Source organism: Pongo abelii, chromosome 3 (assembly GCF_028885655.2).
Source record: "Pongo abelii isolate AG06213 chromosome 3, NHGRI_mPonAbe1-v2.0_pri, whole genome shotgun sequence".
NCBI lineage: Eukaryota > Metazoa > Chordata > Mammalia > Primates > Hominidae > Pongo > Pongo abelii.
The window spans coordinates 37,645,959-37,672,249 of NC_071988.2; the positions used below are offsets into that span (position 1 = coordinate 37,645,959).

Consider the following 26,291-nt stretch of genomic DNA (forward strand, 5'->3'; position numbering starts at 1 on the left):
AACAAGAAATCAATAACATGAGGAAAATTGGAAAATTCACAAATATGTGAAAATTAAACAACACACTCTTGAACAACCAATGAATCAAAGAAGTAACCAAAAAGGAAATTAAAAAATATCTTGAGACCAACAAAAATAGAAACATAACATACCAAAAGTTATTAGATGCAGCAAAAAAGTTCCAAGTGGGAAGTTAATAGTAATAAATGTCTACATTAAGAAAAAAGAAAGAATAAAGATCAGATAAAAAATAAATGAACTAGAGACCAGAAAAACAATAAAATAGACCAATAGAACTAGGAGTTGTGTGTTCTTTTAAAGATAAACAAAATTTACAGACCTTTAGCTAGACTTACTAGGAAAAAAAGAGAAGAATCAAATAAAAAAATTATAGATGAAAAATAAGGCATTACGACTGATACCACAGAAACACACAGAATCATAAAAAAAAAACAACTACCACCAACAACTATATGCCAACAATTTGGATACTCTAAAAGAAATAAATTCTTAGAAACACAAAACTTACCAAGACTGAATTATATAGAAATAAAAAATATGAACAGAACAATGATGAGTAAGGAGATTGTATCAGTAATCAAAAGCTCCCCAGAAAGAAGAGCCTAGGACTTGTTGTCTTCACTGGTAAATTCTACCAAACATGTGAAAAAGAATTAATGCCATACAAACATATTCAGACTCTCTGGCAAAAAAAAAAAAAAAAAAAAAAAGAATTAATGCCAATCCTTCTCAAATCCTCCCAAAAAATTGAAGAGGAGGGAACACTTTCAAACCCATTTTATGAGGCCAGCATTACCCTGATATCAAAGACAGACAAGGACATTACAAGAAAAGAAAATTATATGCCAATATCCACAATGAACATAGATGTGTGAATCCCCACCAAAATACTAGCAAACACATTAAAAGGTTCATATACCTTTATCCCTAGGATGCAAGTATAGGGGAGGAATAATATCTCTTCCTTCTTCTCCTCTAATTTCATTGCTTATGTCCCCACAGCAAAAGAAAGATTAACAAGAGAAAAGCACACCCATTTATTTAATGTATGTTTTATCTGACATGGGAGCCTTCATAAGGAAATGGAGATCTGAAGAAACAGTTAAACCTTTGTATATTTTTCCTATGTTTGATGAAGAGTGGATAGTCATTGAGAAATATAGGGCAAAAGAGGTAAGATCTAATGGTAACAAACTAGAGGAAACTTAGTAAGGCCTGCTTGTTCAGATTCTTCTCTGTGACAAATGAAGATAAGGATATTTCTTTCCTCCAGATAAAGAGAGGGCATCTCTCACATGAGGGTCTTATTACCTACTTCAGGGGAAAGTCAGAAAATCTTTTCTAGGTTTTATAGCTTGCTTCAGGGGAGAAGGATGGGGGACAGTCAGAGAGACCTTCCTACACATGCTGTTTCTCAAATTCTTTCAGCTTAAAATATTCAAAATGTCAAGGTGCCATATTGTTGAGTAGCTTGTCCTGAACCCCATCACAAAGATAGTACATTATATACAAATCAACAAATGTGGTGCATTGCAGTAACAGAATGAAGAATAAAAATTATATGATCATCTTGATAGATGCAGATATAACATTTGATAAGATTCACCATCTTTTTATTATAAAAACTCACAACAAATTAGGCATAGTAGGAATTAACTCAACATAATAAAGGGTATATATGACAAGCCCAAAACTAACATCAGAATCAATGGTGAAAAGCTGAAAGCTTTTCCTGTAAGATCAGGAAGATGAAAACGATGCCCACACTTGCCACTTGTATTGAATATAGTACTGGCAGTCCTAGCCAGAACATTCAGGCACAAAAATGAAACAAAAGGCATCCAAATATTAATAGGAAAGGAAGAAATAAAATTGTCTCTGGAGATGGAATAATCTTATATGTAAAAAACTGTACCAAAAAATCTATTAGAACTAATAAACTTTATAAAGTTGCAGGATACAAAAATCAGCTGCTTTATTTATTTATTTAAACCTTTGTTTTACATTCAGGGGTAGCTCCTCTCTGCTACGCAAGTTGTCTCAACAAGTGTTCACTCCCAGCAGGGAGGGTAGCTCCTCTCTGCAGCTGGTTGCCCCATTGTCTGTTCCAGCTCTCAAAAGAGAGGGTAGCTCCTCTCTGCAGCTGGTTGTCCTGTCATCTGTAGCTCTCAGCAGAGAGGAGGCTCTGGAGTGGGTAGCTCCTCTCTGCAGCCAGTCATTCTCTATCTGCTGCTCTCAGCAGAGAAGAGGCCCTGGGGTTGATAGCTCCTTTCTGCAGCCAGCCATCCTGAAGTCTGCTCAGCTATGGCTGAGCCTGGGGCTTTTATGGGCCTTAGAGGGGAGGAAGTGCAGGCCAATTGGTCCATGGGTGGCCATGGGCAGTCCTGGAAAAGGCACCACAAGTTCCCACTCTGGTCCATGGGACTGGCAGCTTGGCCCCAGCCTTCAGGCCCTCCCTGCCCTCAGCTCCCCCTATAGTTTCCCTCCTATGCTCACAGGCCCCCCAAACCTGGAGGGGGCCAAAGTGGCAGGAGGCTGGTGTGTCAGCACTGCCCTGAGTGTTTGCACACCTGGCTGGGCTGTAACAGTGCCTGGGCTCAGTCTCAACTTTGTTCCAAGATCACAGTGGGCGCTGACAGCAAGGAGAAGCCAGGCAGTGGAAGCAGGCATTTATGAGCCTGTGAGGGTGGGGTGTGGGTTCTTCCTGGGCCCCCAAGAGTACAGGGATGCTTGGGTCCACAGCTGAAATTTGGGCAGCTGCAGCTGTGCCAGGAGCAGGGCTCCTGCCTGCTCCATGGAGCAGGAGGTCCAGGTCTGCAGCTGCAGTTTGAACAGCTGCAGCTGCACCTGAAAGAGTGAGACTCCCGCCTGCTCCTGGACCATGAGAGCACAGGGATTCCTGGGTTCACAGCCATGTCTTGGGTGGCTGCAGTGGCACCCAGAGAACTCCTGCCCCAACTTGAAAGGGATGGGGCTCCCACTTATCCCTGGCTCCTGCCCGCTCTGTGGAGCATGCAGCCCCTGCTGCACCTCCCTGCTGCAGCTGGTGTGATGGCAGTGGCTGCTCCAGATGGCCCACTGTTGCCATCAATCTCAATTACATGTGGATTCTAAAAAGTCAAATTCATAAAATAGAGATTAGAATGGTGATTTCCAAGGTCTGGAGGGTGGAGAGGGAGGGAAATGGGGGGATGCTGGGCAAAGGGTAAAAGGTTTCAGTTATGCAGGATGAATAAGTTCTAGAGATATTATATACAGCATGGTGATTATAGTTAATATTACTGTAGAATATACATGCAATTTGCTAAGAGAATAGCTCTTAAGTGTTCTCACCACATACAAAAAAATGGTAACTTATATGAGATGATGGATATGTTAATTAGCTTGTGGTAATCATTTCACAATATACATGTATATCAAGACATTACATTGTCCACCTTAAATATATACAATTTTTATTTTGTCAATTATATGTCAATAGAGAACCCATCCCCCAAAATTTGTGGTTTAGAGTTAGTATGAATAATGCCAGTGGGTTTTCAGTTCATAAAAGAGTGATCTGCTGACAAAAGAATGAGGGGAGCAAGTTTTAGGAGATGTGTTGACTGAGGAAGTTTTTTCAGAAGGAGCTGCTGTATATTCCACTCTGTTTTTTATTCTCTGTTTGATCTTGCTGTCCTGTGGAACTTTGATGTAACTAGGAAACACATTCCTCAGGTTAAATGTGAATGCGACGGGATGGTCTGTGAATGTGCGGGCGCATGGTGCAGGACTGGTGGGCAGCTCTGCCTGCAGCCCCAGTGTGGGATCCACTAGGTGAAGCCAGCCGGGCTCCTGAGTCTAGTGGGGACTTGGAGAACCTTTATGTCTAGCTAAGGGATTGTAAATACACCAATCAGCACCCTGTGTCTAGCTCAAGATTTGTAAACACACCAATCAGCACTCTGTGTCTAGCTCAAGGTTTGTAAATGCACCCATCAGTGCTCTGTGTCTAGCTAATCTAGTGGGGACTTGGAGAACTTTTGTGTCTAGCTCAGGGATTGTAAATGCACCAATCAGCACCCTGTCAAAACAGACCAATCAGCTCTCTGTAAAACAGACCAATCAGCTCTCTGTAAAATGGACCAATCAGCAGGATGTGGGTTGGGCCAGATAAGGGAATAAAAGTAGGCTGCCCCAGCCAGCAGTGGCAACCCACTCGGGTCCCCTTCCACACTGTGGAAGCTTTGTTCTTTGGGTCTTTGCAATAAGTCTTGCTGCTGCTCACTGTTTGGGTCCACACTGCCTTTATGAGCTGTAACACTCACTGTGAAGGTCTGCAGCTTCACTCCTGAGGCCAGCGAGACCACGAACGCACCAGGAGGAATGAACAACTCCGGACTGGAGGAATGAATATTCCAGACGCGCTGCCTTAAGAACTGTAACACTCACTGCGAAAGTCTGCAGCTGCATTCCTGAAGCCAGCAAGACCACGAACCCATCAGAAGGAAGAAACTCCGAACATGTCCGAACATCAGAAGGAACAAACTCTGGACACACCATCTTTAAGAACTGTAACACTCACCGCCAGGGTCCGCGGCTTCATTCTTGAAGTCACTGAGACCAAGAACCCACCAATTCCGGACACAAATTTGCTAGTATGAGGGACATCATTACTTTTAAGGAGCCTGGGAACACGGTTCCCAGGCTTTCTGTTTGGTTGTTCTGCACAATTTTTTTTTTTTTTTGAGACAGAGTCTCACTCTGTCACCCAGGCTGGAGTGCAGTGGTGTGATCTTGACTCACTGAAGCTCTGCCTCCCAGGTTCACGCCATTCTCCTGCCTCAGCCTCCCGAGTAGCTGGGACTACAGGCACCTGACACCGTGCTCAGCTAATTTGGTTTTTGTATTTTTAGTAGAGATGGGGTTTCACCGTGTTAGCCAGGATGGTCTTGATCTCCTGACCTCGTGATCCACCCGCCTCGGCCTCCCAAAGTGCTGGGATTACAGGCGTGAGCCACCACCCCCAGCCTCTTCTGCACAATTTTTTAAGTGGGGGGACTCTTTTGAAAGGACTTCAGGCTGAGACTTCTGAAAGCATGTGGTGAAGGGCTGAGGGACAAGACCAGAAGGTGGGTCCTAGCCAAGGCTTTGTACTCGCATTCTTACACTCTCATGCCATTGTCCCTGTGATGAAATGAGCTTCATACATATAGCTTGCTTGAAAATACACCTCATGGGCCAGGTGCAGTGGCTCACGCCTGTAATACCAACACTCAAGCCTTTGGAAGGCTGAGGCAGGTGGATCACTTTGAGGTCAGGAGTTCGAGACCAGCCTGAGCAACATGGTGAAACCCTGTCTCTACTAAAAACACAAAAATTAGCCAGGCATTGTGACACATTCCTATAATCCCAGCTACTTGGGAGTCTGAGGCAAGAGAATCGCTGGAACCCAGGAGGTAGAGGTTGCAGTGAGCGGAGATCACACCACTGCATTCCAGCCTGGACGACAGAGTGAGACTCCATCTCAAAAAATGTTAAAAAGAAAAGAAAAAACACCCCATGAAGTGTTCTATGATCAAATTTCTGAGACAGAGGAGAGATATGGCATGCTCCATTGTGATTTAAAAAAACATGGCTTGTAACCTTGGCTTCTCCATCTGTCAAGTGATGACAATCAATGCAGCAATAACTGCACACCTCTCTCACTTCCTCTCTCTTGATCAAGGAAGACTATGAGAATTAAGAGTTGATCAGAAAGCAAAGTAACAATGATATGTTACAGAGGAGTGAGCTTGCAATGAGATCTGTGAAATTTGGCAAAACACAGGAAGTGTCCAATTCAGCTAGATTGGATTGGTGCTAAGGCAGTTTGAGCTTGAGGTTGTCCAGAATCCTTTCTGCTAATGAATGCCAACTACAAGGGGAATCCCTGCCTCACTGTTTGCATATAGATTTAGGAGGAAATGCAGATTTGATCATTTGGTTTCTGTGCAATTTTAGAGTCAAAATGAAACTAGAATGTGAATATTAGAGTATGTGAACCTTCTTAGTATAAAGCTGGATTCCCCTCTGACTTCTGTAGCGTTTAGGAAATTGTGCCTTATAATAGTAGCAATCAATAATACATTGTCCTTTCATCAAGTAACAACAATGACTGCTGATGCTCAGATCCTAGTGTTCTGTAGAATCTAGCAACCCATTGTTTGGATACAAGGGTGCATGAATTAACAATATTCACTGCTCATTTTCTTTGTGTTTGCATTCTAGTCTTCTGGAAATAGATTTACTAAAAAAATACTTTCCAAAAAATGAAGTGTTGATTTTTTTTCTTTGTCAGGTAAGAGCCATAATACATGTTCATCATTTTAAAAAATTGGAATAGGGCCGGATGCAGTAGCTCACGCCTGTAATCTCAGCTCTTTGGGAGGCCTGGGCAACATGGAGAGACCGTCTCTACAAAAAATTTAAAAATCAAGTGGGTATTGTGGTAGGCACCTGTAGTCCCAGCTACTTGGGAGGCGGAGGCAGGAGGATCTCTTGAGCCCAGGAGTTTGAGGTTGCAATGAGCCATGATTGCATCACTGCACTCCAGCCTGGGTGACAGAGAAAGACCCCGCCAAAAAAAAAAAAAAAAAAAAAAATGATAAGGAAGACTATGCAACCCAAACACAATCATTGTTGACTTGTATACAATAGAGTCCCTTAACTCATCTCCACTTAAGGAAACCACTAGATTAATTGATACAACCTCTATTCTATCTGCAAAGTCCTCAGTAGGCTCAACATGTGACACTGGCATTCTCACAATGCATCTAAACACATCTCCCACCAGTTGCATGGTCTACTTACCAGGAGTCAGTTTTGTTTGTTCCCAGATGTGTTTATAAAGTTTGCAGTGAAAAAAATATGTAATTAGGAATTATGTAAATGGATGAAAATATAACAAAGAACATTCTCCCCACCATCACCAAATGCTGTCAGATTAGGTATGGACATGCAACTGTAAAAGATTGAGAACAAATCATTAAAATCTAGAAGATTTGTCCTCAGATTGCTTCAAGAGTATCTTTAAGTTCTTGCTCCATTCTAAAGAAACTAGAAAATTGTAGTTGATGCATTAAGGATGTGAGACTGAATTGTTAGGTATGAAATACAAAATGAGTGAAGACGCTCCCAAAAACAAAATAACAAAACAAAAATAAAAACCCAACAACAATAAAACAGTAAATCCATGCAATGTTTAATATGTGCCATGGACTGTTCCAGGCCCTGGAGAAATTTTATTCATTTTATTGTCATAAATAATATTGTTATAATAACTCTATGAAGTAGAAAGTAAGTGGTATTGTTATCCCATTTTACAAATGAGGAAACTGAGGTGCAGCAACATGAAGTTTCTTACCCTGGATTACCCAGCTGGTAAGTAATAGAGCAGACATTTAAACACAGGCAACCTGGTCCTTAGTCCATGACTTCAGCCATTGCCTTATACTAGCCTTTGATTCTACAGCAATCTTTTAAATTTTTGAGTAAAATCTCAATTGATATATGTTCGTGTCTTTAAAAACAAATTATTTTGGAAATCCTGAAGCCTGTATAAAAGTAGAGAGGAGAGCGTGATGAGACCCCACTTACTCACTACTCAACCTCAGCAATTATCAACTCATGGCCAATCTTTTATTGTATCTCTCCTCATTCACCTCCTCCTGGCTCTTGAAATATATTAAAACAAATATAAGAAATCATATATTCTCATCCATAAATATTCCAGAATGCATCTCTAAAAGACAAGGGCTTCTTTTTACTACACTTGATCTTAGTCAAAAGACCAAGAAGCGATGACAAGGACTTCTTTTAAAAAGCATAGCCATAGCTACAACATCACCATCACACCTTAAAAAAGAGCAAAAATTCCTTAATTTAGTCAAATATCCAGACAGCATTTGTTTCTCTGACTGTCTCAAAAATGTTTTGAGGGATTTTCTCCCCAAATAGAATACAAGTAAGATCACTGTAGTTGTTCTGTTTTCATCTACACGCCCCCTCCCCTCCCTTTTCCCCTTTCAAAGTCAAGAGAAAACAGGTCCTTTGTCCTACCAAGTGTTCCACACTCTGAATTTTGCTGATTTTTGTCTCCTTTGATGTCATTTAAACCATTTCTCTGTCTCTCTCCTGCATTTCTTATAAATTGGGAGGCACAAATAGAGGTACAATCTGACTCAGGTTTTGATTTTTTTGTCATTAATACTTCATAGGTAGTGGTGTGGTAATCCCACCAGGAAGTACATACTGTCTGGTTGTGTCTGTTTCTGTAATGTTAATATCTCTTGCCTGATCCTTTATTTTATGGGGATGCTATTCTATTATTCCTGCTTCATTCGTTATGTGGAATATTTCCATTAAAGGAAATTTGTCCTCATCAACTCTTTAGTTACCCTAAGTTTTGCACAGTAAAAGCAGGAAAAATGCTTGGTTATTTTCTATTTGCCAGTTTTCAGAGAAATGAGCTATTTCCTAGCTTCTCTAAAGGTGCCCGATGAGGGTTTTTTTCCTGAGTAATTTTAAACCTGTAACTTCACAAATATTGATGTGCTCCAGTCTACTGCAGTTATTGATGCTTGAACTGTATTATCTTTACCTGGGTAAACAGAACTTCCTCCATTTAGTTACTGGGTACTTTTAACACTACCCCATCATATTCTAGGCTCGACCTGTTCTATGTAATATTTTTAATGATATCTCTCCATATTATCTTTTGTTCTATTTTTCAAGTAGCTGATAAACAGCTAGGAGGCGTGGCTGTTAAGGCTTCCTGGACTCATCTTCCAGATTTTACATTTTCTGTTACATGAGTTGGGCAAGTTATTTAACTTAGCTCTGCAACAATTCCTTCATCTATAAAATGGGAATCATAATAATTGTACTTACCACAAGTTGTTGTTAGAAGGATAAACTGAATTAATGTATATAAAAACACTGAGCACAGTACCTCACACACAGCAAAAACTCAACGAATAGTAGTTATTTTCATTAGGTTTAATAAGACTGCTTTAGTGTATCCTCTTTCTAAATTTTTCTAAGCATTATTGACACAGTTGTGATTATAATTTACATTTATTTGCTTCCTGACATTTTTTCTTGTAACAACATACACATTATATATGTTCCAACAAACATTTCAGAAACACAAATTCCAAAAATGCTGTAAAACTCTATTATGTGGTAAATACCTTAATTTACCTAACCTACAAGCTCTCCAATAAAGACAGCTAATTTCCAATTTTCCCTAGTATTAATACAAATAATGCAGTAGTGACTATCTTTGTGGATAGAGGTTTTTGTTTTTCTTCTACATTTAGCATTATTTCTTTACTACAAATTTCCAAAAGCGAAATGACTAAGTTTTGACCAAATTTATTTCCCCATGGTTTGTAATCGATTCACATTTACCTTTTTAGTGTGGTCTGAAAAATGTTTATCTACTGCAAATTATTTTTCATGCTCTTTTATACAATCCGATGACAAAAATCAAGCCATTGAAATTGGTCAGCCCTATTGAAAAAATAGTGTAATGTGGTCACAGTCTCCTAGCAGTCTATGTACAGCAATGTCAGCCTAGCTTCGTGAGTCAAACCAGGGAGATGGGGGGAAATTTTGGCTGCCACAGCCTTGAGTGCGGTGAAAAAAAAAAAAAAAAAGAAAAAACCAGCACTCTGAGTAATCTAGTAATTGGGTTCTGCCCTCTCATGAGCTGACAGAAGACCACAATCACATGAAACAACCACCAAAGATGGTAACAGCTCAGCAAGAGTGACTTGGGCTTAACAGGTGCAGAGTCCTGGCTTGGAAAGGGAGCTTGGCTTACCAGGGCCCTGCTGCGCTCTTGAACCTGGCTGCAGGGGTATGAAAGGGGCTGAAATCTGGCCCAACCCCTGCCAAGCAGTGAAGCCTAGTGTGGATATTACCCTTCCAGAAGGATCCTCCCAGAAAGAGCAGATTTTTGCCACTCATCTACCCCAGAGAGGTGCTACTTTCAAATTCACACAAAGGCTGTGTGTGCCACATAGGTTCCTGACATTCCTTTGAGTGAGGAGCCTTGACCTGACAGGAAGACAGCTAGAGAGTGCTTAACTGTTGCTTCCCCAGAGTCAATTCCTTGTGGAAACTTTCTGTCCCTGCACCTGTGAAATGTGCTTAATGGATTTTGGAGACCTACGGTAAGATGGAAGATGATAGTCCTCAAAGGCCAGGAATCCCAAGGTGTATTACTTGAGCCACTCCTAAACCCAACAAAATTTCCCTTCTAAATTGCTATCCCCTCCCAAATAAGTATCTTAATTTAGCTAATTTTGTAGCCTAATGGTGAACCTACAGATGCTAAATGAGAAAAGCCTGGATTAGAATTCTGCCTTCACTAAAATAATATCTGTGTGATCTCATGTTCCTCCTTATCTGCAGATTCAAGAAATAGAAGCACCTGCTTTCCACTTTTCAGGGTTGTTTTGAGGACTAAATGAGATACTGTGCATAAAGTATTTGGTGTGTTTTAAATATTCCATAAAGGTGGGCTCTCATTGTTATTGTGCATTTGAGCCACCTTTGCCCCCTACCCCTTGTTTTGGGTAGGGAGTGGGTTTCTTCCTCTTGCGATGGGAATATTTCCATTTACCTGTGTTATACAGTCTTGGTTCTGGGGTTTGCATGCTGAGTGTAGCAGGAAGGGAGGAGGAAGCACTTACTTCTAAAGGGCACAGAATAGTTGCCACCTTCATTAGCTATTCCTTTTCTATTTCCTATTCACCGAAGAGGAATTCCATGCATCTCCTCAGGCGTCTAGCACTGCCAGCGAGCAAGAGCACAAACCTCATTCCCTCCGATTAAAATGAGTAAGCCAAAGGGATGAAACGTTCCTTTTGGCACTCACTCAGGTAAATTGGTTCTCAGTGTTTAAAAGGAGAGAGGGGGAACAAGAATGATGCTTTGTGCCGGAGTTCTGTCTTAAGTGCTTCCAATCCTCTGGCAAAAGCAGACTGTGCATAGCCCCACCCAGGCTTGAGAAGACTTCTCCCCACAGCATCTGTTTAAAATAAAAATATTGCCGTATGTCAAAGGAAGGTTTGAACCTTCCCACTGCTCCTCTCTTGCTCCTTCTCTCATAATGGAGGTAGTAGATTTAATGACAACTGAACTACCCTTCCGTTCCAAGGAGGAGAGACTAGATTCAAGTCCTGTGATGGGGAGGAAGGACAGGAGCCTAGAGGCAGAATATTGAATTCCAGGCCTCGTTCTGTCCTTTATTAGCTTTGTGAGCTTGGAATAGAGACTTCATCTTCTAGAAAGAAGTAGTCTTAAGCTTAGGGTCCTTGATTGTGTCTTGCTTATGAAGTATCTTTGCCAAATAATTCAATGTGAATGTAATCAGACCACTAGATCTAACTACCAGTTTACACAAAATACAGGGAAGGGAGGAACATGTTAAATGACACCACAGTGATATAATCAGCAAAATCTAAAAGGTAAGAAATTTACAGGGCAAATCACTCTCTTTCTTTAACAAGAGAATGTCAGGGAGACAAGGAGGCCTATATAGCTGATAGAGATTTAAGAGAGTTAATCAAATGCAATGTGTGAACTGTTTTTTCTTCCAATGCAAACAAAGCAACTGTAGAAATACATTTACAGGAAATCTGAGACATTTGAAGAGGGTTTGAATGTTTGATGACTTTAAAAATTACTGTCATTTTCTTTGGAAGTAACACTGGTAGTGCCATTGTGAAAGTTCTTCTTGGAGATACATACTAAAGTAAGTATGGATAATAACAGAATGATATGATACAGAAATAGTATGTGTGCCATTTACTTCAAAATAATTTAGTAATAGAAGACAGATAGGGAGAGCAATGATGTAATAAGATCTGTCTTGCGTCAATAATTTTTGCAACTGGTCAATGGACTTATGATATATCCTCTCTAATTATAATATTCTCTCATTATAATATTCTAATTTTGTGTATGTTTAAAATGTTCCATCATAAAAGGTTAAAGAGTATGAAAGAATGTGGGCTTTGGAGAGAGGAAGACTGCCTGGATCTACTCTTATTGGCCCAATTAACCTCTAATTCAGCTCCCTCATGAAGGAAAAAAAAATAGCATCTGCCTCATAGGATTGCTCTAGGCACAAGGAAAACACTTGTCACCATGCCTGGCATGTGATAAGTGACCAGTCAATGTTAGCTGTCATTATTAATAAAACAAGAGATTTGGTTTAGACTCATTATCTTCTGTAGTTCTTTTCAACTAAAAGGGTCTCTGATTTCCAACCTATTTCATCATGTCTTGGCCCTATTTATTTTCTCTTCTACTCCACATTCATGTTTCTGGAAACTAACTTCCTCTAATGTTCACTTCCCTTTGCCCAAGGCACCTGGACTCTTCACCTGGGCAGGCAGGTGTCAGTTCCATAAGGCGTGTTGGACTGATTCCTGGATTGGCAGGTGCAGGTTTCTGATTTCTTCACCTGTTCACTCCCTAGCTGGCTCTTTTTCTAGTAGCTTCCTGTTACCTGAAAGGAGAGCTCAAAGCTTCAGGAGGAAGGTAGAAATTGGAGTGGAGAAGGGCATGCAGGATGCAATTACATCCTGACTGTTAGCATGCCTCCCCAGCTTCTCCACCCTGCAGCTGGGCAGTGAACAAGAGTCAGACTCCTGGGTGCCTGGCCCAGCTGTTTCTCCCTGGCAGTGTAGAACTGGGCAAGGCACTTGATTTTGCTCATTTGTAAAATGGGGACAATAATACCCATGTTTTTGTTAATACAAACCTAAGAGTGTAAACTCCAGAGCCAGACTCCAGAGCCAGGTTAGAATTTTGGCTCCACCTTGTATTAATGGAGTGATTTTGGATTTCACTGTGACACAGGTTCCTCATTGGAAAATGGGAATAGTAACAGGATCTACCACATAGGATTACGGTGAGGCTTAAATTGAACAGTGCCTGGCACAGGGAAGGTACTCAGCAAATGCTGGTGGTTGTTACTGTCTTCATCCTGCCATCCTGTTGCACAAAGCATGTTGGGAGCTCACTCCAGTGCCTGGCACCTCACTCAAGCCCTTCTTTCAGGCCCGTTTTATTTCCAGACCAGCCCAGGCATCCACCCACCAGCAGTTGGGGCCAGCAGGGTGTACAGTGAATGTGTCACAGACCAAGGTCATGCAAGGAGAAACACTGTCACACCCATCCCAGTTTCAGACTTTTCCTTTGCCCCAAAGCACTTTGGACTGTAATCCTTCCAAAGATGAACCTGGGGTGGGGTAGGATGGGACACGGAGGAGGGAAGGAAGGACAGCCACGCCCTTGTCACGTCTTGTATGAAGTAAGAGACTTCCCCCAGGAAGACCAGAGAGGGAGGTGAGGCTGGAAAAATAGAACGAGTCACCCCACCATGGCTACACCCAACTGCTCCTATGGGCACCTTGAGGCCACAAACTGTGGGTCAGGAAGGGGCCCCACCACCTGGTGCCTGGAGCTGTAAGTTACCCCCTCTTTGGAGCAGCGGTTTAACTCCTTAAAGCTTCTGACTCTGACTCATTACTCAGCATTGGATGGAGCCCAAGACACGTGGAAAATAAGGATGGAACCCAAGAAAACAAGAAGGATGGGAAACAACAAGGGATTCAAATCACAAAGGCAACAGCCCTGTGAAAAATTTGTCTTGAGCTAAACCTGGTAGAGGGGCTTTATGTAGGCTAGGGCCACCCAGTGTCCTCCCTCAGAATTACAGGGGTGGGGATGTTTGGTCACTGGCTCTGTTAAGGCATCAAATCTACTTTATGACTTAAGACCCCACACTCATTAATATACGGTCTTCCTCACCCCCTGTCCCCATGACCTCCCCAGAATATAGAATTGTAGTCAGGGAAAGTTGTAAGGACAATTGGGCCTTGCGCTCCCTCCTCTGGGTGTTGAGAAAGATCTGGAATGGAATTAGCTTTGTGGGGATTTCCAGGTGCCGAATCCCTGGAGCATGTTCGAACTGAGCTGGGCTGTTTTCACCTGCCTGATGAGCGGCAGGCCAAGCCACACCTGGTTGTGCCAAGTCATGGGTCCAAAGTGTTTGTCGCAGCATCTCAGCAAAGACGTCAGGCTGGATTTTACAGAAACAAAGCTAAAATGATCAACAACACCAAAAGCCCAGCTATAGGGAGTGATCTATCTTTCAGCTTAGTATATATTTGAAAATGTAAGATAAAGAAAAATCTTACTTCAGAGTAAAAGGAGTATGTGATTTTGAAGATCTGGGCATTGGGGTCTCAGCTCCAATGGTCAGGGCTATGCGTGAGAAGAGAGGCTGGTGAGGAGAGCTTTGTCTATAGCACAATAGTTGGAGGGATTTTTTTTCCTGCCTTCGACTTAATAAAGACAAAGAAAGGATTTGTTGAAAATGACAGAGCCTACTCTCCATAATGAGAACCATATTATATTTAGTATAGAGAGAATATATGCAACACATTTTAAAGCAGGGGTTTTACACTGCCTCCCTCCTTCCACAATATACTCAAGGAATACAACACTTCCCCAGGCTCTCTATGGTTTTTTTATCAACAGTGGAATGGGGATGTGAGGCCAACGCTTCGGGAGAGGATGCCTGTGGGTCTGAAAAGGAATGATATGAGCTGGATTAGGTCTCCTTGCTTGTAATCCCAGCACTTTGGGAGGCCGAGGTGGGTGGACCATCTGAGGTCAGGAGTTCGAGTCCAGCCTGGCCAACACGGTGAAACACCGTCTCTACTAAAAATACAAAGTTAGCTGGGCATAATAGCACATACCTGTAATCCCAGCTACTTGGGAGGCTGAGGCAGGAGAATCTCTTGAACCCGGGAGGCAGAGATTGCAGTGAGCCGAGATTGCGCCACTGCGCTCTAGCCTGGGCAACAAGAGTGAAACTCTATCAAAAAAAAAAAAAAAAAAGAAAAGAAAAGAGAAAGAAAGATATGTTGGGATCCTAACCCCCAGCATCTCAGAATGTGACTTTATTTGCAGATAGGGTCTTTACAGAAGTATCGAGTTAAAATGAGATCCATAGGGTGGGCCCTAACCCACTGTGACTGATGACCTTGTAAAAATGGAGAATTTGGTCACAGACAGACATACACAGAGGAAAGACAACGTGAAGAGAAACAGGGAGAAGAGGGCCGTCTACAAGCCAAGGAGAGAGGCTGGAACAGATGTGCCCCTCACAGTTCTCAGAAGAAACCAACCATGCAGACACTTGGATTTCAGAGTTCCAGCCTCCATTACCATGAGACAATAAATGTCTGTTGTTTAAGCCACCCAGTTTGTGTTTAAAGGCAGCCCTGGCAAACGAATACCAGGGACAACAGTGATTCTGTAATGCACACTGTCCCCCAACCTGCCAGCCCTCTCCTTGGGAACTGCCATGTCAACAGCATGGAGACTGCAGGGCCCCAGGTCTGTCTCCAGTTCCTTCGCATGAGCCACTGTGGTAAACCCATAATCGGTGGGTGGGGAGACAGTCTGTGTTGGTCTGATCTGTGTCTTTTCGAGTCCAGAGCAGCTTCTAGATAGCTTTTCCCTGTGAATCGATTGGCTGCCTCAGTCAGTGGTTGGCAGAAAATCCCAAGCTTCCCTTGGCTACAGCCACGTCTGGTTCCGGTTTCATGAGGGACCTAGGTTTATGGAGCAAACTGATCCAACTGGAGCCTCCATGGCTAGAACTCTTGGGTTCTCTGTCACAGTTGGGCTGTCTGGAGATCAATTCTGCAATCCCTGAGGTTCCCAGGTAAGAGGGGGATGGTTTAGCAAAGCCCACCACCACTTCCAGAAAACCAATTCAAAATGCACTAGATATACTCTCTTTATTGTAAGACTACAAAGAAATAAGAATAAGGATACACATTTTGTACTTTGTATTTTCATAAAGAAACACAGGTAGGGTTAAAAAGAAAAGTAATAAAAATGATTTACCAACAAGGGAGAAAAGGAAGAGGAGAGATTGGATTAAGGGAAAGAAGTGGCAGCGAGTGTACTTCTCAGGTATACTGTATTTTAGAATTTTGACTTTTGAGTCATGTAAGTGAATGACCCACTCAAATAAAATTTTAACTTAAAAACTGTACTATTCATGAAAAGGGGCCCAGAGTCCCATTTTTGCATTGGAAACACATCCTAGGCAATATGTCCAAAGGTAGCTTGCTTTAAATGCTATGTTACCTATTTTAATAATGGTGATAGTCTATTTGTTTAGCATGAACGAGGGCCTGTAGAACCTGTTGGTAATAGTGCCATAATGGTCATTCAATGATGTAGCATCATTCACAGGACCTTGATCTCTTAGTCTGGGCTTCCTAGGGAACCAGCTGAGTGGCCTTGGACTCAACCCTGTACCTTTCTGCTCCTCAATTCCTCATCTGTGACACCAGCTTAATTCACCTGTTCTGTGTGCTCATAGGCTGTTATCTGGCTCAACTGTGAAAACGCTTTGAAATCACCATTATCATCATCCTCATGGTGAAGTTTTCAGTTGTGCATGTACAACTGGAAACCATTGTGTCAGAAGCGTTTGAACCAGAGCAACTCCATCTTGAATAGGGGCTCGGTAAAATGAGGCTGAGACCTACTGGGCTGTGTTCCCAGGCAGTTAAGGCATTCTAAGTCAAAGGATAAGATAGGATGTCAGCACAAGACACAGGTCATAAAGACCTTGCTGATAAAACAGGTTGCAGTAAATAAAGAAGCCAGCTAAAACCCACCAAAACCAAGATGGCAATGAGTGTAGGATCCTCACTGCTACACTCCCACCAGCGCCATGACAGTTTACAAATGCCATGGCAACATCAGGAAGTTACCCTATATGCTCTAGAAAGGGGAAGCATAAATAATCCATCCCTTGTTTAGCATATCATCAAGAAATAACCATAAAAATGGGCAACCAGCAGCCCTTAGGGCTGCTCTGTCTATGGAGTAGCTATTTTTTTATTCCTTTCTTGTCTTGTCTTTTTTTTTTTTTTTTTTTTTGAGACAGAGTCTGGCTCTGTCACCCAGGCTGGAGTGCAGTGGCATGATCTCAGCTCACTGCAACCCCCACCTCCTGGGTTCAAGCGATTCTCCTGCCTCAGCCACCTAGTAGCTGGGATTACAGGCGTGCACCACCACGCCCGACTATTTTGCATTTTTTTTTTTTAGTAGAGATGGGTTTCACCATGTTGGCCAGGCTGGTCTCGAACTCTTGACCTCAGATGGTCCACCCGCCTCGGCCTCCCAAAGTGTATTCCTTTACTTTCTTAATAAACTTGCTTTCATTTTAGTCTATGGTCTCACTCTGAATTCTTTCTTGTGTGAGATCCAAGAACCCTCTCTTGGGGTCTAGATGGGGACCCCTTTCCTGTAACAAGTGTACAGTTGGAGGCCATTGAAAAACAACCAAGCCTAAGATGGGACATGATACCATCTTAAGAATATTTGTATTTGTCTCTCTGACACTGTCTGCAGACTAGGGTCACTCACAGGATGGATGTGGATCTCTTGATTTTCCAACTCTCACTTTCACCAAGCATTTTGACAAGCGTTGGAGGGGTCCTTTAATAAGAGGTATAGGCGAAGGAGGCAGGAACTAGTCTCTTCATCTGGACCAGAGAAGGAACTCTGGTTCTGCAAACAAATGAAAAGCTTAGGAAGGCCTTGTCCTGACAAAATTCACAGGCTTCTAATCCTCTCCCTTCCCTACCTTAAAAACACACAAAATTAAGGAAAAGACAAGAAAGGCGGTAAGATTCTTGAAAGAGCTTTCAAAAATGAGAAAAGAAAAACAAGAGAATAAACAGCACAATGTGTCCTGATATGTTAATATGTTTCCCTTTCGTTTTGCGTTTTTTTCCCCCTTTCCTTAAAAAAAAAAAAAAAAATCTAGGATTTTGTCTCCTCTAAGGAGAAATTAGGAAGGAAAATTTGACATAATCTCCAGAGCTGTAAAACTTCTTTGTATGCCGTCACTTGAGTGCTTTTTCTTACATTCCCCCCTTAAGTAGCCAACCTACCATGTGGCGAGTTTGTGAAGCCAGGACGGGAGGCAGTAACCCGAGAGGCGCTGCAGGGCGGCTCCCCATGGCGAGGGAGGGTAGGCGGAGCCCCAGCTCCTCCCAGCCGGCTGAGGGCTCGGCCCCTCCTATGGCCGCAGGGGAAAAGGAGGAGAGACCTACATTTAAAAAGGCAGGAACCTACCAACTGCAGAGTGAGAATTCCCATTCGTGAGGTCAAATCGAGGTCAAGAATTTCCTAACCATCTCTGAAAACCCCCTATTTAGGGGTTCAAGCCGGGCTGGCAACACCCCAAATCATTAACTAAATCTAACTTGATCTTCAAAAACACAGCCTAGGACTGTTTTTCTTTCTTTCTTCTGCCTGAATGTTTCTCAGTGGCATTTCTGTTACTTCCTGTTTGTGACCGGGCTTTCCTTGCCCTACTTCCTTTTTTAGGGGTTTAGGTTGCCTCGACGGCCATTTCCACTTAGAAGGATGGAAAAGGGGTGTGTGTGCGTTGGATTGGAAGGGAAACAGCTCACATTTATTTTTATGTTGTAAAACGCTTTTCTCATGCATTCACATTTTTTCATTTACGTTCTACAGCAACACTATGAGACCAACAATATGATTATGCCCAAATTACAGATAAACTGAAGCTCGAAAAGATTAAATAAGATGTCCAAGTTCACTCATCACATAAAGGCGCAAAACCTGGATCTGCGTTCCAAGGGTCCGAAATCCAAAGGGGCTTGGGGATTTCACGAGGTCTGAATCTAAAACTGAAGTTCTTTTCATTTATTGAACCCTTAAGGGAGACCTAACTTTAACTTATTTGGCAAAACTTTCTTCAGGGAGGACTTTTATTCAATCTTTATTACAGAGTTTATTCTTCAAATGTAAAGAAAAGAATTAGCTTAGTGCCTTCCCCAGAGCAGTGGGAGAATACGAAAGATGTACTATTTTTTTTTTTTGGCAACCTCTCTGCTCTGCCGTCTTTCACCCTGGCCATCCCAGGACCAGGCTGGGGGGTTCATTGTTGCCCCGGAGCCAGGGCTGCACTTCCAGCGTCAGGCAGTAGGGGGAGCATGTGTGCAAGAGGAGGAAAGCGGCTCCAACTCGGGCAGGAAACCTCTGAGACCATGTGTCCTTACCCGGCTCTGGTTGAAAATTTAATTTTTTTGCTGCCTGAATGCTTAGAACCCAAGGCTCCAGGCTTCTCTGCAAAAATTTATGCTTACTGATTTGTAGGGTGGGAAAAACCAGCCTCAGGGAGTTGTAGAAAAAGATTACATGTGTCCACGTGATCACAGGAAGTAAAAACCTCCACACTGTTGCTGGGGAAGGATCCAGGCCTCCTGGCCTCCGCCCCTATGTGAGGCGGAGAGGACGCAGAGGCCCGCACTATGGGCCGTCCTGGGTCCAAGCATCCCAGGGCCTCCACCTGAAACCTGCCAGAGAAGACAGGATTTTGTACAGTCCCTAGCGAAAGAATTAGAATGTACACAGCAAATGGGGAGAAACGTTTGTGTTTTTTCATTGTATCCCTGGCTTCTGGAACAGCGCAGGTGGCGGCCTGGCTTCTGGTACTCACATTGACAGAGCCTGTTAACTTAGGCTGCGCTTTGACAAGCGCCTTGAAGTCAGGTGGAAAAGAAACAAATGTCCGAAGCTTGAGCTCGTACTAGGTCTGGAATAACTTTGAGTGCTGGCAGGTCACCTCTACTCTGGGATGTAGCTTTCTCCCATTTCTCCTTTCTCCATTCAACTTTAGTTTCTTAACCTGGGAAAGAAAAGTTTCAAAACTGCAGCAGTGGAGAACCCCGAGGGGCTGGCTGGCAACACTGTCATTCAAAGGAAAACAGAGAACCAAAAGCTGATGTTTGCCTGCACTTTGGATTTGGATATAGAAGACAACTGATACTCTTTTTTTGATGGTGGTTATTTATAGAAAACGTTGGTCTTGGTTCCAAATACACATGAGATTTGTATTCTAATGCACCTGTTCCTGTGATTTTTTTTATTTTTTTTTTTGGTTTAAAATGGTGACTTCCTAGGGTATTTTTCTAGACAAGTAGAAAAGACATTAACCAAAGCTTCCTGTAAAACTACCATTTAGGCATCTCTGCTTTCATTCTGCTCTGGGGTAAAAACTCCCCTCACTCAGAATAAGTTAGAGAAGTATTCAGAGTAGCTGAGATGGAAATGGACAAGATGTGGACCCACTAAGAGTAGATGGCAATAATCTTTGGATCTCCACCCCTCACGGGATTTCCCCTAATATAAGATGATACCTGTGTATCATTGGTATATAGCATCATAGAGGTATCTATGTATCGCAATATAAAGTGATATCTATATAAGGAACTTACAATCTTCTGGTACAGTTCTCACTTCTTATGGCCCAAGAACCCATCAGAAAATTTACCTTTTATTTGCAAACACTCTAGCACAAGTAATTAACAATTAACATTGATTTAGTACCCTCTAGGTGCTAGGCATAGGAAATAAAGATAAAGACCCGCCCTTGAGGCTGGGCATCGTGGCTTACGCCTGTAATCCCAACACTTTGGGAGGCCGTGGCGGGCAGGTGGGGGAGCATCACTTGAGACCAGCCTGGTCAACAAGCCAAAACTTTGTCTCTACAAAAATACAAAAATTAGCTGGGTATGGTGGTGCACACCTGTAATCCCAGTTACTCCAGAGGCTGAGGCATGAGAATCAGTTGAACCCATGAGATGGAGGTGGCAGTGAGCTGAGATCATGCCACTGCACTCCAGGCTGGGCGACAGAGCCAGATTCTCAAAAAAAAGAAAGATCCACCCTTGAATAACTCACTCTGGTAAGGGAGACATCACATTCTAGGGTATGTGTGTTTCCATATGTAAATGACAGGGAGGAGTGTTTTGAGGAAGGAAGGCTCTGCTTGGATGAGGCAGTAGGTTCAGGGGCTAGGAGCCTCAATACTGGAGTCAGCCTGCCAGGATTGAATCCTGGCTCCACCATTTACTAGCTATGTGACTCTGAGCAAGTTTCTAGACCTAGCTGAGCCCCAGTTTTATTATCTATATACTATGGGGAGAATCATGTTCCCTATTGCCATGGTTTTTTTTTTTTTTGAGGATTCAGTGGGATGGACCCAGTAAGCACTCAATATGTGTTGGTGATGATAATGGTGATGATGATGGTGGAGGTGGAAGTGGATGAAATAGAGAAGGCTTGACTGAGGAATTCAGCAGGAGAAAGAGGGAACTGTGGAAGAGGGAAGAGCATTCTAGATGAGGCCTGGTATTCTGGGTTTTAACAAGCCCTCTAGGTGATTCTGATGCACACTAGGGTTTAAGAACCACAGAGTCATGGCAAGCTGTGGATTTTAAGAGAATGGTATTGCTTAGATTTGAATTTTGGAGAGAACACATTGGTGGCTGGATGAAGGATGCAGTGGACGGAGGAAGATAAGCAGCAGAACAATGAAAGTGAAGCGCCTACTGGGTCCAAGTGAAAGATGATGGGGCCTTGAGCTCAAGTCATTGTGGTGGGAATATGGAGATGGGGGAAGGTGCATGATAGGTCATGGGGGAAAGGGAAGAGAGACAAAGGGAACAGCTACTAGACGTTAAAGAGGTAGAATTGACCAGACTGAGCAATTGGGTTTAGAGGTGAGGAAAAGGAGGCAAGGGTGAGTCCAGGGATAGCGGACACAAGACTTTTAGTACCAATGACTAAATAGTGCCTCTGTGGTCTTGATGAGGTTGTTCCTTTGCCCCCTCCCTCTCTCTCCTTCATCAGCTGCCAAGGAGACTGAGGGCACAGATTGGCAGCCTTGCAGGGGGTCTGGTTCCCCTCTGGAATGCACCACTCCTCACAGTGCTCTGCACTCTCTAACCACACCCACCACCTCCCCATCGCCCCCCATGGTCAAGGGAGTGATTCTACCACCCTCCATTGCTGCCACATAGGCGGATGAGTCACTCTCCCAGAACAGCTGGTGGCCAATGTACTTCTCTCTTCCACAGTCTGGGAACCCTTCCAGGGCCTGTCCCATTCCCCGAAAAAAAAAAAAAAAACAAAAAAAAAAAGACAAAAATTTTGACCTACCCTTTAATGCAAGCTCTCTTAGCAGAACCGGCCACTCCCTTCTCCAGGATCAGAGGATCTCTACTCCAAAATGACACTGAAGTTATTGCTCTGTCTACCCTGGAACACAGATCATGAATTCGTTATGACTTTACTGTTGCCACATCTAAAGTAAAAGATTGTAAGAGGGAAAGGGATGATGGCTTCTCTGAGAATGGCATGGCACATCTCCTTCCTTCAAAGCAGTGTTTCTCAAAGTGTAGTCGGTGCACCACCTCCTGCATCAAAATCGCTGGTGGCTCTGGTAAAAATGCAGATTCCTAAGCCCCACCACAAACTCACCAAATCACGGAGGGTGGGGTGAGGTTAGAAATCAGGGGATGTACATTTTTTATAAGCATTCCCAAGTGAGTCTTAAATTACCTACTGAAAAGCAATAGTGAAGGTGCTAGAATTTCCTTTTGTAGTATTTCTCAATCCACCACATAGCTAGGGTGACTTCACAGTTCTAGGCCTTCCTAGCCTGCTTGGAGGAAGACAGTACTTCCTTTCCTAAGTGCTCAATATGTGTTGGTGATGATAATGGTGATGATGATGGTGGAGGTGGAAGGTGGAGGTGGAAACTCTACAGGAAGAACCCTGTAGAGTTTACCAGATCAGTGCTTACTGCTATTCTGTTCATTTCTTTGAGGTATTGCATGGGGTGGGGGGCAGCATGCAAATTAAGCACATGCACATAAAATAAGTCCAACATAGCTGTTTAAAAAGACAAATTAAATGCATTCTCATCCTCAAAATGATAGTGTTTGGTCACCATTACAATGTTCCTCTGTGTCCAGAGTTGGTTACTTCTGGTGGGTTCTTGGTCTCTCTGACTTCAGGAATGAAGCCGCGGACCTCATGGTGAGTGTTACAGCTCTTAAAGGTGGTGCATCTGGAGTTGTTTGTTCCTGCCTGGTGGGTTCATGGTCTCACTGACTTCAGGAATGAAGTTGCAAAGCCTCGCAGTGAGTTTTACAGCTCATACAGGTAGTGCGGACCCGAAGAGTGAGCAGCAGCAAGATTTAATTATGAACAGTGAAAGAACAAACCTTCCACACCGTGGAACTGTATCTGGAATTGGTGGTCTCTTGGTCTCACTGACTTCAAGAATGAAGCTGCGGACCTCGTGGTGAGTGTTACAGTCCTTAAAGGTGGTGTGTCCGAAGTTTGTTCCTTCTGATGTTCGGACATGTTGGGAGTTTCTTCCTTCTGGTGGGTTCGTGGTCTTGCCGGCTTCAGGAGTGAAGCTGCAGACCTTCACAGTGAGTGTTACAGCTCGTAAAGGCAGTGCGGACGCAAAGAGTGAACAGCAGCAAGATTTATTGCAAAGAGCGAAAGAACAAAGCTTCCACAGTGTGGAAGGGGACCCAAGCAGGTTGCCACTGCTGGCTGGGGCAGCCTGCTTTTATTCCCCTATCTGGCCCCACCCACATCCTGCTGATTGGTCCATTTTGCAGAGAACTGATTGGTCTGTTTTACAGAGAGCTGATTGGTGCATTTACAAACCTTGAGTTAGACACAGAGTGCTGATTAGTGTATTTACAATCCCTTAGCTAGACATAAAGATTCTCCAAGTCCCCACCAGATTAGCCAGATACAGAGTGCTGATTGGTGCATTCACAAACCTTGAGCTAGACACAGAGTGCTGACTGATTCATTTACAAACCTTGAGCTAGACACAGAGTGCTGACTGGTGTATTTACAATCCCTCAGCTATACATAAAGGTTCTCCAAGTCCCCACCAGATTAGCTAGATACAGTGTGCTGATTGGTGCATTTACAAACCTTGAGCTAGACACAAAGTGCTGATTGGTGTATCTACACGCCCTTTGCTAGACATAAAGGTTCTCCAAGTCCCCACTAGACTCAGGAGCCCAGCTGGCTTCACCTAGTGGATCCTGCACTGGGGCCGCAGGCGGAGCTGCCTGCCAGTCCTGCACCATGCGCCTGCACTCAGCCCTTGGGCGGTCCATGGGACCAGGCGCCAGGGAGCAGGGGGTGGCGCTCGTCGTGCAGGCTCGGGCTGCGCAGGAGCCCACGGCGGCAGGGGGAGGCTCGGGCATGGCAGGCTGCAGGTCTTGAGCCCTGCCCCACAGGGAGGCAGCTGAGGCCTGGCAAGAATTCGAGTGCAGCGCTGGTGGGCTGGCACTGCTGGGGAACCCAGCACGCCCTCCGCAGCTACTGGCCCAGGTGCTAAGCCCCTCACCACCTGGGGCTGGTGGCGCCGGCCAGCCACTCCGAGTGTGGGGCCACTGAGCCCATGCCCACCCGGAACTCACCCGTGAGCAGCGCGCGCAGCCCTGGTTCCCGGCCGTGCCTCTCCCTCCATACCTCCCTGCAAGCAGAGGGAGCCGGCTCCAAACTCGGCCAGCCCAGAGACGGGCTCCAATAGTGCAGTGGCGGGCTGAAGGGCTCCTCAAGCATGGCCAGAGTGGGCACCAAGGCCAAGCAGGAGACAAGAGCGAGCGAGGGCTGCCAGCACGCTGTCACCACTCAGAAGGGGACCCAAGCAGGTTGCCACGGCTGGCTGGGGGGGCCAGCTTTTATTCCATTATTTGTCCCCGCCCACCTCCTGCTGATTAGTCCACTTTACAGGGTGCTGATTGGTCCATTTTACAGAGTGCTGATTGGTGAAATTCTTTAGCTAGACACAGAGTGCTGATTGGTGCATTTTTACAGAGTGCTGATTGGTGCATTTACAATCCTTTAGGTAGACGGAAAAGTTCTCCAAGTCCTCGCTTGACCCAGAAAGTCCAGCTGGCTTCACCTCTCACCTCTTTCAAAAGACAAATAAAATGTGCTCCCAAATTTCAAATAGCGATATTAACTTACCACTCAAAATATTTTGTTAATTGTTTTCTTGGTTGGAGGAATGGATTTCTTCTAAGTTGGGTCCTCCCTCACCTTTTCCCCATGTGCCCAATGACTGACCAAGGCCAGCAAAGCAATCCGTGCTGGCCTAACTAGGTTTGTTGCTGTGCAAAGTTAACTGAGCACCTCATGATATTACAGGAAGGCAACATCATCAAGGTGCTTTGAACTCTGAGGAACATAAAAAGGCAATAGACACATAGGTTCAAAAAGGATTCTGAAAAATAAATTAGCTAGGGGGTTTCGAATAATTGGATTTGGTTTACTTGTTCAGCAAGTATTCATTGAGTTCTGAACATAGCATTGAGTTAAGGGTTGAGGAGATGTAAAGGTGGAAAAGCCATGATCCACACCCTTGCAGAGTATGCTGTATGGCTGGCAAGTCAACACATGCACCTCAACATTAAATACCAATACAAGGCAGTAAATGTTAATGAGTGGTTGGACATCAAATGCTGGTGCTGTTCAGAGGAGAGGGAGAGAGATCACCCAGGGCTTGCAGTCAAAAAGGGCCTAAAGCTGCCCTCAAAGTTTGCAGGAGATAAGGAGAGACCGAAAGGATTCATGGAGCTCTTTAGATAGAAACCTAGTGAGCAAAAGGCACAGCTCTGGGAAAGGAAACCATCCATGCTGGGGGTAATTAGCACAGGGATTGGAGTCAAGCCTCGGTGAGGGTTGGAAGTGATAAAAGATGAAGTTCAGGTTTCATTTCTAAACATTTCTCAAGTACTTATAAGGTGTCAGGCACTCTGTTCAGCCCTTGACTGACATTTTCTTGTTTAAGTATAGCAACAACATTAAGGGGTCAGTATTAGCTCGTGTTTCATTGTAACATGAGGAGGCTGCGGCTCAGAGGGGTTTAGTAAGTAGCCCAAAGTCACACAGCAAATAGGTGGAAAAGCCAAAAGGGAAACTCAGTTCTACCTACATCCAAGTTTGTGTGTTTCTTGGGAGCTCTTTTTGTCCTTTTTTCACTTCTCCAGATCATACTCCTCCTTGCAGCAGAGGCTTAGCAGAGGGAATAAAGTGAGGCCAGGAGGCAAAGTGTCCCATCCTGCCCATGCTGCCCGTAGCCACTGCCTGGCAAGGACCATATTTCTTGTCCCACTCACATGGCGCTGGGCCTGGTACCAAAGCCAGGAAGGGGTGGCCAATATCTCTTCTTTGGCCTTCTTGGTCCTTCTACTTTATGTCTGTATTTTTTATATCTTTGATATGTATTTTCTAAAAAGCAGGAAAATAATAATGGAATTTGACTTGCACTG

The 26,291-nt window shown here is 43.8% G+C and overlaps 2 long non-coding RNA genes across 2 annotated transcripts in view; one reads left to right on the forward strand and one right to left on the reverse strand.

Moving 5' to 3' along the window:
* LOC112132988 (uncharacterized) overlaps positions 1–26,291 on the forward strand; it is a 106,277-nt gene that overhangs the window by 20,925 nt on the left and 59,061 nt on the right. The window lies entirely within an intron of this gene.
* Positions 17,159–24,939, reverse strand: LOC134761269 (uncharacterized). The gene is made up of 4 exons (XR_010139661.1): positions 24,435–24,939; positions 22,135–22,233; positions 19,631–19,819; positions 17,159–17,667 (listed from the first exon to the last, which is right to left on the reverse strand). It is a non-coding gene; the product is annotated as an uncharacterized LOC134761269 (long non-coding RNA).